This window comes from Vanessa tameamea, chromosome 25, assembly GCF_037043105.1.
Source record: "Vanessa tameamea isolate UH-Manoa-2023 chromosome 25, ilVanTame1 primary haplotype, whole genome shotgun sequence".
Taxonomy (NCBI): Eukaryota; Metazoa; Arthropoda; class Insecta; order Lepidoptera; family Nymphalidae; genus Vanessa; species Vanessa tameamea.
Window position 1 is genome coordinate 4,680,695 of NC_087333.1, and position 12,662 is coordinate 4,693,356.

The 12,662-nt window shown below is 32.0% G+C and overlaps 1 protein-coding gene across 1 annotated transcript in view; it reads left to right on the top strand.

Annotated features, from left to right (window-relative positions):
* The window catches only part of LOC113403119 (dystrobrevin beta), a 170,224-nt gene that overhangs the window by 88,448 nt on the left and 69,114 nt on the right, over positions 1-12,662 (top strand). The window lies entirely within an intron of this gene.

Consider the following 12,662-nt stretch of genomic DNA (forward strand, 5'->3'; position numbering starts at 1 on the left):
TATGTTATGAGTCGATTGTACCTACCGCTACGTGCTTGCACCATGCCCTACCACTAGTAAGTCATATCCCTTCTATTATCTTGATATATATACTACCTAAACCAGCCGCTTTACATAATCATAAAACATAATCAGCCTGTAAATTTCCCACTGCTGGGCTAAGGCCTCTTCTCCCGTTGAGGAGAAGGTATGGAGCATATTCCACCACGCTGTTCCAATGCGGGTTGGTGGAATACACATGTGGCAGAATTTCGTTGAAATTAGACACATGCAGGTTTCCTCACGATGTTTTCCTTCACCGCCGAGCACGAGATGAATTATAAACAAATTAAGCACATGTAAATTCAGTGGTGCCTGCCTGGGTTTGAACCCGAAATCATCGGTTAAGATGCACGCGTTCTAACCACTGGGCCATCTCGGCTCTCCAGCCGCTTTACCCTCGTGAAATTAATAAAACTTTACCTATAGCACACAGACCGTCACCTCGAAGGGCCAATTAGAAAGAGTAGCCTATATCCTTAGAATTCAAACAATATCCATACCAAATTTCGTCTAAATCGTTTATGCGGTCTGAGCGTGAAGGGGTATCAGACAGAGTTACTTTCCCATTTATAATACGAGTGCAGGTTACTAATACACATCTCCTATTCGATACTCCTGTTATTATTCGATACAAGATTATATTGATGATAAAAAAGCGTGGAGTTAATGCTTGTTGACTTCCAGGCAGGAGATATAACGTACATATATAATTGTATTTAACTAAAATGACTGTATTTTCAGATGTTGACAATGAGTAACTACTGAGTTTCTTGCCGGTTCTTCTCGGTAGAATCTACATTCCAAACCGGTGGTAGCTTTACTTTAAATAGTTTGTTAAATGACGATTCAAAAGTGCTTGTAAAAGTCTACTTGAATAAAGTATATTTTGATTTGATTTTTGATTTGATATCATAAATGTTATAAACGCCACACAAACCTTAGATACTGAATCTTTTACGGCGTTTTTGCATCGTAGCCGGAAAAATATACTAAAATCTGGACTTGAAACGTATAAAACAAAGTTTTAAGATTCCAGTCTACAGTCAAGGGAGTGGAAACAATTGTCTTCCTTCGCACACCATCAAATAGGGTGAAATGAAAAGATCCTTTGAAATTGTGATGTTTCCTATGAGAAATATTCATATTATACATTTGCATCGTCCGTATTTTTTTTTAAAAATTGTAGAATGGCAAAAAATTATATTATGCGTATTTAGTACCATTAAATATGGAAGTTGAGTATATGTTCTGCAATTAATTAAATAACGATATATTCTTATGGAATAAAATAATATAGACCGGCAAATATTTACTCGGTGGCAGGGCATTGTACAAGCCCGTCTGGGTAGGTATCAGCCACTCATCAGATATTCTACCGGCAAACAGCAGTACTTAGTATTACTGAGTTCCGGTTGGAAGGGTGAGCGAGTCAATGTAATTACAGGCACAAGAGACATAACATTTTAGTTCCCAAGGTTGGTGGAGCATTGGTGATGCAAGGAATGGTTAATATTTCTTACAGCGCCATTGTCTATTGGCGGTTGTGACCACTTTCCATCAGGTGACCCAATTTCTCGTCCGCCTACATATACAATAAAAAAATATCTATATAATAATAATAAAAAAAAAATTGAAACTTGTTAAATTATTTTAACAAATTTCAATTTCGAAGTTTCACATCAACGAGGCGTCTTCACGGAACACATCTCTCTTGTTCATATATATTTCATTTGAGTGTAATAAATTGAGGTGTATTAATATAATAGCAGTTATTTTATTGGTCATAATGCAACAGACGGTGTCGACATAAACTGACAGATGTATCTGCTCTTGGTAGTAAAAACGAATGGTTTTCTGGAAAGGACATTTTATGGGGTCTCTGTCTTTAAATTAAAAATTGACCATTTTCTTACGATTAATCATATCTTAAGCACGCGTAAGAGAGTTTTTAATTGAAATATTATTCCAAGTCCAGTAGTTATTGATTATTACGTGAAACGATAGCTTCTTAAATAGCGCCAATACTTTGGAAGTTTAGGGTTTAAATTAAGTTATCACCCGCGGCTTTACTCGCGTTTAAGGGATAAGGTGGCCACGCGTTAGGCATAAAAAAGTATATACTATATTCTTACTTTCATATTTATAACATTAGTATAGATAGGCAAAGGCAGAACAGTTCAGTGCCTTATGTTCTTCTGTTACTCTTTTCCACAATTTCAATTACAGATTATGTCAGTAAAGTACAATTGAATTTTTATATATATATACATATATATATATATACATATTTCGCCTACAAATCAATGTATAGTTAGTCTACGCTTTTTTTATCTGTAGTATAATCCAGTATTGAGTAATATGCCTTATTTATCAAAGGTTTCTTTGACAATAGCTTTGAATTTTTTTACAGGCCAATTTAAAAATAACTTTGGAATCTTATTATAGAAACGAATACCGTGCCCCAGGAAGGATGTATTAGCTTTGCGAAGTCGGAAACTAGGTGTTATTAGTTTACCTTTCCTCCTCGTGTCCATACAATGTTTTTCACCATTTCTTTCGAAAAAAATGTATATTATTGTGAATATACATAATATTGTTGTAAACATATTGTGAAGCAACTACTCACTATTAAAAACACCCCGAAGGGAGTCTCCAGCTCCAAGATTATAAATAGACTGAAATGCTATTTTTTACAGTATGAAAACAGGTTTAATATCCTCAGCATAATACTATGAAAGAAACCAAAGTATACTGATCGAGAAGTATCAACACCAGTTACATGTCTAACTTTTATGTATGCTGCGGAACTCAGTAAAGTGATTCATTAAAATACTGTAGTGTTGGTTACATTTAGATCGCTATTGTTTAACGTTAACTTGAAATTTTACTTTCTTACATTAGGTAAAGGAACAGTATGAATTTTGTCTTTTTAGCATTTAGAACTAAATTATTTTTTGTAAACCGACTTTGTAACTGCTAATGCATTATACACATTGTCATCATTAGGATTCTTTGTCACAAAACCTTTCAACTTTAAAAAGTAATGAGGTATCATCAGCAAACAATACAATATTATACATACCTTTAACATAAAAAGGAACACCATTCACATACAACAAAAATAGATAAGGACCCAAAATTGATCCTAGTGGAATGCCCATTCTTAGTACAGATCCAGAAGACTTTATTTCATTAATAGACACCTGTTGAATTATTTGATTCAAGTATAAAGCAATTACATCAAGACCTTTACCTTTAACAGCGTAATGTTTTAGCATTTATGTATAAGCTTGTATCTTATCTACATAGATCGCTTTGTTCTACGAGATTATGAAACAGTTTAAACGTTTTCGGTACTATTTTATTTATTAATTAGATAAACAACAGAGTAAACACAGACGACACGAAAATAGAGAGTTGACACGTATATACGATGAAATAAAATAAATAAATAATACTATTTTTTCACTAAATAAATTTCGGAAAATAGATCAATGGAACTCGAATACTTTTACCAATTGTTTACGATTTTATTTCGGTCAAATTCATAGTTAAAAGATCATAAAACACGCTGGAAGAGCGTAGCTAAAAAATGTCCTTTATTCTATAAGGGAGGACTAAAACCATGTCACTTTACTAAGTTCACTTATCATAATCAGTGCATGGTTTAGTCCCAAAAAGTAAAGGAAACTTGCATCCGCCGGAAGAAATCCTGACATATATTCGCTAAATCTTAGTGGGTTTCTCCTGTTTCCCTCCCTGTACACGACCGAAATGTCATATCTGTCAATACATCCATATGTTTTATATTTTCAAACACTAATATCACTGAACGGTGTGAACAGTGGTGTCAAAAATATAAGCTAAGATCCGACTTAAGTAAGTTAACTCACTTCGTATTTCATCGGTATATTTAATTTATTTGCCCATCGAAAAACCCTGTAATATTGGTACTTTACTTATAAACAGAAGCCTTATCAAGGATTCTCATATATCAAGCTGTTGTTCTGAATTAGAAATTAAAAACATTTTTAAAGCAAGTCGTCTTATTACGTGTTTTCTTATTCAGTGACCGTTTTAACGTGACAGTATAATACTTACAGCACTTTACTAATGTTATTTTTTTTTTCGGTCGCTTTTTAACATCTGAGGTCATAAGCGACCACAGTTATATATAACAATTCTTATATTAATTTATAAACATTAATTAAATTCAAAAAATTTAAGGTTTCGGAATATCCTACTTGATTTAAACATTCTTTCAAAGTATAACATATTCGTTTTTTATTTATGTAACCCACACAACTAATGTTTAACGTGCTAGTAAGGTAATATATATTTATAATGTTGGTAATATTGTATTATTACTTCTATAAATTCTCATCTCTCACTCATAAAATTAAGTTCGTACAAGGCTGGCCCTAAGGAAGAATCAAATCAAATCCCTTCCTGTAGCTGAAACGGATCATTAACGTTTATTCGTAACAAACGGATAAACAGCCAACCCAAAAACATTTATATAATACACACAGAACTCACGAAATAGGGTGACCTGTCGACTTTAGATACTTTAAACTTTTGCAAAGGCAACATTAATGATTAAGAATATTTAAATAACTTATGGTTTTTGGAATAAAGTTCTTTTACGCGGCTTCGAGTAGAATGGACTGACAGAAATCGTCACGTAAGAAAAAGCGTTATACCTCTCCAAGCGAACTTCTCTCTCTTTCTCGTTCTCTCTGTCTCTTTCTATTGTATACGGCTTTATACAATATTATTTAAACTTTTTTTTGATTTACCCGGAGGTTTTCTAATAATTTTCGCGTTATCATTTAATTATTCTCAAACTTTCTAATTGTTATTGTTGTTATAAATGTTATTCAATGGCAGCCTTACATTTATTTATACTTATGAAATAACATGACCTGACTAACTGATTCATCATGAAATTTGGTGAGTAGGATCGTTTTATTGAGTAGACACCCACTAAGGAAGGAGTTTTGAATATCCTACCCCTAAGGGGGTGAAATAAAGGTTGAAAGTTTGTACGGATGTCCGACATTTTGCTTGAAAGTTAGAGACATGATCCATAATCTGTAAATATATTCAACTTTCACGCGAGCAAAGCCGCGAGCAACAGCTAGTACGTCATATCTAGCAAATTCAACTTCCTTACAACCACATGTCCCATGAGAGCACTCTTTTTTTAATTAGGATTATTTTAAAGATAATAATCGTAATATATGTTGTACAATCTTTATCTTGTTTAAAAGATATATCCTATACATATTGGGTAACCGTATAAAATATAAATATCCCGTTATATCCTTAAACACATAATTCATTAATAAAAAAATTTATAATATATAATTTAAAAAATATCGTAGATATTCAAATCCTGTGTTGTGGGTTTTAAGTTTTCCTATCAATGAAACCGTGTAATACGAAATATTTTCCTAAAGAATAGTCATTCATTTTGGACAAGAGAAAATTGTAATGTATTTCAAACATTGTAGCTTAAATTAAAAAAGGAAATCATATTTTTGTATTCCTTAGAGCCCTTTAATATGACATACCACGTGATTTTTAATTCATCCTCGAGAATCCATTCAACTATACATCCGTGGTCGGATCACCGTTTTTTTTTACGTAAGTGGTCACAAAGACTATGGCGCTGTAAGAATTAACTATTTACTACTACTCGCCACTACTCACCAAGCCTGGGAGATAGATATCATGTCCCTTGTGCCTGTAGTTATACCGATTTCCTCACACTTAAAACCAGAACACAACAATACTAATTATTGCTGTTTAGCGGTAGAATATCTGATGAGTGGGTGCTACCTAGTCATACACAAAGTCCTACTGCCATGTACCACAACCGACAACTTTACACAAATAAAAATAGTTAATAAGCTTAGTCTTAATTTTAAGTTACTAATTTATGTTTGTTTTTTACTGCTGTGTATAATTTCTTTTTACTTTTAATTGTATTTTTTTTTCTTAAGCTTAGTGCATGCTGTGATCTCCTAGAATTGAAGGATCACACAACTTGTAACCCCTATATTGTTTAATTTGAAGAATATCTATTTAGTTTGTATCTTTTGTTGGAGACTCGTAAATTAAATAAATAAATAAACATAATATATGAATAAAATCAAATGTCATCAAAACAATATCGAATGTTTTCGGCTAGTAGACTCTTTGAAAGCTGACGGACAGACAGACATTAGTACATAAATATTCCATTTTTAATCGAATGGATGAAAAACAAAAACAAAATACATAATTTCCAATCGACTAAAGAATAGGTCGGAATACAATTTAAAATCTCTGTAATTTAATCACAGCTGAAGCTCAATCAATAACTCGTGTTTATAATATCTTGTTTCCGTTGCACGTGTATCTACTTTTCACACGTGGATGTCCGTTTTTATGAAGAGATAGTATTTCAAACAATTCGAAAACTGTTGTGGCAACTGATTTATCATTATAATGTACTTGATGCTTAAATAAATAAACTGTTATTATTATTAAAATGTAAAGGTATAAAGTTGAAATTATCACAAAATATTTATATATGTGGAGCCGGAGCAGGATTAAAAAAAAAATTTTACCTCATTATATCAACCAAAAGATATGGAAAAAGATAGAAAAGATAGTGTATAATACATTTTTATTTTTTTATGGCCGTTAATATTAAGTGTGTAGTGTTAGGGCTTTTTGAAAGCCCGTCTGGATAGGTACCACCTACTCATATATTTGAACGCCAAATATAAATGTTTGGTAATGTTGTGCTACGGTTTGAAGAATGATCAAACAAGGGACATATCATCTTAGTTAATAGGGCTGGTAGCGTAATGTCGACGTAAGGAATCGTTATTGTTGAATATTTCTTATCGTATCATTAAATATTGGTCTCGCAAATCCTACACAGGAATACAGTGTATTACACAAATAATACTAGAAAAACTGCACTTGTATTTTTGTTTTACTCACTCCGAAACAATATTATTAAATAAAATACAATACAGGGCTACGTAATAAAATTTAATAAAATTCCGCAGTCCATACTTGAGCTGCCTCTCAGCAGACTTTAATTTGTTATTAAAAATAATCTCCGTTGTAAAATACCCACGCATTTTTGTTAAATATGTTTGCATATAACTGACGATAATGAGTAAATTTAATAATTCCTGGATCTTGACTCTCAATTCAAATGCATCTTATTCAATTAAACTTAATTTTACTTGAATAAGATTTATATAATATTATAATTATATTTATATATTTATGAAATAGGGATTTTTACAATGTCAACATTTCTCTACCACCGTTCCGGAAAGCGACCTCCAGCTAGAAGAGAGGACCAGAAACTCACATAGTTGCACTTTTAAAATATAAATACAGATTTACAATGATTATTCTTGATTAGTCCTGCGCTGAAACCCGAGCTTAGTACAAGCATATTATTCATTCATAGTAAAGTATTATTAGTATAATATCTATTGATTAATTGTGTATATTGAAATTAAAGTGGATTATTAATTTTCACTGAGTTTCTTGCCGGAGGAGTCCAATGTGCTCTTCTCGGTAGATTTTATATTCCGATTCGGTGGTAATGATTAAAGATCTATATATTTTTTCAATACCTAATGAAATGCCCAAAGTCAGTAATAACTATATTTTGGGTGAAACATATATTTATTTTTCGTACAAAACTACTGTAAACTGAATCATTCTATTGAATCTGTTAATACTCGTTCTATACAAACATATTTTGAGATGGGATAATTTGACAGATATCAACTGTCCCCGTGAACAAAGAACAGGTGCCATAAAAATGACCACTTAACATGACATCCTTAACATACACCCATTGACAGGATTACAGATTTTTTAAAATTATTTATAAAAATCCTCACAATTTAATTGTGATCAAATATACTTATAAAATCATTTGTCAACACCGTTTGGAACATAGATTGGGCGAAGCGACAGAGAGGGAACCGTTGATTTTTAAATGAGTACTCCAGTGTACTACACATAACACCCCCTCCCCCACTGGATTTAGGAGAAGTGTGTAAAAATGGGAAATAAGAGCCGCAATAAATTATGAATTTGACCCGTACGTAATTGAAAAGATATGGGATACTCAAAAGTTAAACGAATAAAGAAATATTCGACTGAATTGTTTTGATTTAAGATTGTTTTATTTTAATATATTATAATTCGTATTGAGTTGTTACTTTTGTTTAACTATTTACGTAATCATTAAAACATACTTATCCGGTTTAGTCCCTACTCAACATATAGCTGGCGTACTATCAAATATAACAGATACTGAGACTAAAATAATCAAAGACAATGAGATCTTCATAGACACTTTTATAATTTTTTATAGGTTTGACATATTCCTTACCTGTATAAAATTAACACTTAGCTCATAACCAAAACTTGTGAGCCCCCATGGAGTAATAGTGAAAAAACTCTTATAAAAAACACAAAACACTCGTATTCCTTCCACTGGTGATAAGGCTGGTTCAATTTTTGTCCAGTAGATCGGAAGTTCGATTCAACGAGGAAATGCTGTTAGCATTTTTGCCATCACTCCACGCGCTCATATTTTGTACAGTAACTGTTTTGAATTTCGATATATTTTATTGTATTTATAAAAGTAAATCCAAACATAATTAATTCTTATGTAAATAAATTATCAAGATGAATTTTAGTGTGGAGATAGTTTGAGTCCCGGAGAACGAAGGCTTTAATTTAACCCTCGAGAGAGAAAATGTGATGTGACGGTCTGTGTGCTATTGGTAAAGTTTTATCAATTACGTGCGAGTAAAGCCACAGGTTCATCTATTACAACTATGAGACATGATACCAATCCTACAAACCAAAATATCCTTACAGCACAATTTTTACATTACAACGGATAATATGCCCAATATTTCTATTTGACTTCAACGAATATTCATTTTCCTTACTATTATGTGTCGCATACAATAAAGCCTTAGATCTTCATAGAATATAACACACAAAATGCTACATGGCTGACTCCGAAACTTGGATGGAGTTATCTGTAGCAAATGTCGCACTCATGCTTAATGTAGCGAGACTACAATTTATAAAAGCGTGGGACAGATAACCGAGTCACCATTTATATTATCACGTGTAGAACTAACGTAAGTATTTTTTTCTTTCGTTAAATCGAATTCGTAATTATAGATAATAACAATTCTAACGAGATATATTTGCTTAAGATCAACGAGTTCTAAACTCAATGGCTTTTTTAATTCAATTGAACTTCATATACTTGGTGGTGGGGTTACAAGTCCGTCTGGGTAGGTACTATCCACTCAGCATGTATTCTACCGCCAAGCAGCAATACTTTATACTATTTTGTTCCGGTTTGAAAGGTGAGTGAATCAGTGTAACTGGACATGAGTAATAATAACTTGGTTCCCAAGGTTAGTGGCGCAAAGTAACGAATGATTAGAGTTTCTAACGGTACCAATGTCTATGGCTACCATCGGATGGCCCATTTGCCCGTCTGCCTACCTTTCCCACCTATCTAACTAGGTAATATCATAAATATTCATATTTATTGTGAGTATGTTTGTTTGTTTGTTACATTTTTGGGTAACTACTCATCCAATTACTATGAAATTTTGCATACATTGTCATAGGCTCAGAAGAGAACATAAGGAGTCCTATTGCCCCTCCACACACGATCAAAGCCGCGCGAGGAAACTAGTTAACAATCAATAAAACAAGCACATACAAAAAAAAATCATACAACAATCCTTAAACAACTTTAATTCACTCAGGTTCACACAAACTCATTTCTGGATAAAATATATAAACTCTTTCGCATTAAACTCTTAGTAATCAAGTTTAAGTTAAATTAATTAATTAAAGGAAGCACTTTTTATCACAAAACAATACAATTATACAAGACAATATTAATTTGGATCATTCAACTCCTCAAAGTGTAATTATTAGAGACAATTGTTCCGAGTCCTTTTAATTAAAGCTGGTATATACAAAGAATTGTTTACACTGTTTAAAATATAATATATTAGTTTTCTGCCCATCTACATAAATAAAAATATAAAACATCTTAAGGATTTATAAGACGTATGTACACATTCGTAGAAATAGGGCATACTTCTCCTTGCCTGCACTGTTATTGGGTAATAAAACTATGTACTAAAACGTCCGTGCCTATAAAATATCTTTAGTCATTGCTCATTAACCAAGACCTCAGGCTCGAAGTTTACGTAGCGATTTACGGACAGATAGGCCGATGGAAAGTGAGAACCTGTGAAATATTACCAGATTATATAAATGGGACGATTTTAATCTTGATCCTTGACCCTAAAAAGAGGAAGGAATGTGAGTTTACACACTGGCGATTCTCAAACCACGCCATTTTTTTACTGACTTCAAAAAGATGGCGTAGCTCATTTTATCTTTAACAGTAGATACAATATAACATCCAAAATAAAAAAAAGTAAATTACATATCAAAACTATCAAGGCAAAAGTTCACAGTTCAAAACTACTTACAGGTAGTCTCACCATACATTATCATATTACACAATGTAATTATTGAAAATATAAATAAAACATAAGCATAATGGTCAAAAATAAGAAATATAATACATTTTTTAAACTATTATTATAATAAATAATAATTAATAAAACCAATAAGATAAACCGTATGATTATAATTGGGCACAAATAAAATTCTTTATTTTTCGATTGAATTGAGGTCGACTATCGTGACATATGTCTAAATATTTTACTTTAATACTGATGGTGAGGTATAACAATGATAATCTCGATATGATGGGATTCCTAATTGCGTTTTATATAATCTGGTATAAAAGATTAATATTATAAATGCGAAAGTAACTCTGTCTGTTCCCTCTTCACGCTAAAATTACAGAACCGATTTAGATGAAGTTTTGTGTGGGGATAGTTTGAGTCCCGTGGGTGGACAAAGACTACTTTTTTTCAATTTACACTACTCGGAGCGGTAACATCGGTTATTACGGTTTGTGTGCTACATGTAAACTTTTATAAATTTCGAGTAAAACCTCGGGAAATGTGTATATATTTATGTAAGTTTAACAACTTTTTTGTTCATGATCCGATGATTTTTGTCGCGTCTGTGTCCTATAATATAAAGGTTTTAGAACATTTTCAAGTTTCTATTTGAAATGGATACTCAGGCAAAATGGAGTCGTTTTGATCTTATACTGAATATAAAAACAGACAGGTAAATTAAATAAATTAAAAACAGTGTAGTTTCGTAAGAGGTCTCTTCCATCCATAGTCTGTAAAAAAATAAACATACTGATTCTGACACCATAAATATGCTAGCAATAAAAACTATTGTTGGTTTGATTGTAGAATAGCTGATCAGTCAGTCAATCAGTGATGATTACCAGAAACACAACAACATACTTCTACAATCTCACTCATCCTTAAAAATCGCTAGTGTGAAATAGCTTTAAATGTTTTAAAATTATTTCCCAATAAAGTTGAACATAGTTTACAAGAATGTAAAAGAGATTACGAGCATTGTGATGTTTTAATTTTATTTGCGTAAATCTTAATCTTAACTTCTTTAATTTTAAAATGTTTTCTTTATTATCAGATACACAATAAAAAAAAATGTTTTTAAAAATAAATGACGAAAGGCACGGACAATATGTCTGTGGAGATTCAAATACATGATTAACAGAAAATGTTTTCTCTGTATGTTAAAGGTGTTGCTACCCGAACGCTTCGCTGGTCATTCAATCATAATAATAAACAAATAAATAAATCATTCCTACCTTCCTACATTCAACGTGTAACAAAAAAAAAAAACAAAAAACAGATTTAAACGAATAGTTGTCAACTTCTGGAATAAAACTTCTGGTTTTTTTGACATGAGCTTTAAATTTTTAATAGGCCAAGTTGAACACACGTACACGTTTGATAAGTAAACATAATAACTCCTGGACTATAACTACATAAGGTTTAAGTTGTTCCAATTTATACGAACATATAGTCCAGTCGATCCGAGCAGAGCCACAGTCGCTAACTACACATACAGCTACAATTAAGTGTTAATTGCTTTTCTAAAAGTGTACCTCATTGAACGTCAGTACTGCGATCGATTCCAAAGCTAAGTGATTGTCTAATGTTCTGTGATCGAGTACTGGCGATGATGAATTGTTGTTATTAACGATATTTTGTTGTATAGGTTTTTCAGGGTCGTCCATAAACATATCAGATACTCTATATATAAATTAAATTCATTTTTTATGAAAATATGCTTTAATATAAGTTAATAATACTTTGATTATTAAATAAATATTAATATCTTGAGAGTTATCTTACAGTGGTAATATAATAAAACTGAAGATTTTGTTTGTTTTTCGTTTGTACGCACTGATCTCTAGAACCAGTCGGATTTCAAGATTTATGTTATGCCTTTTATAGCCCAATTGTTGAACGCTAAAGATTTATGCAACGTCAGTCTGAGCATTGATTAGTATGGTTAGGTATCACTACATTAGGTTGCTCTTCGGAGACTGAGTGAGCCAGTGTATTTACAAC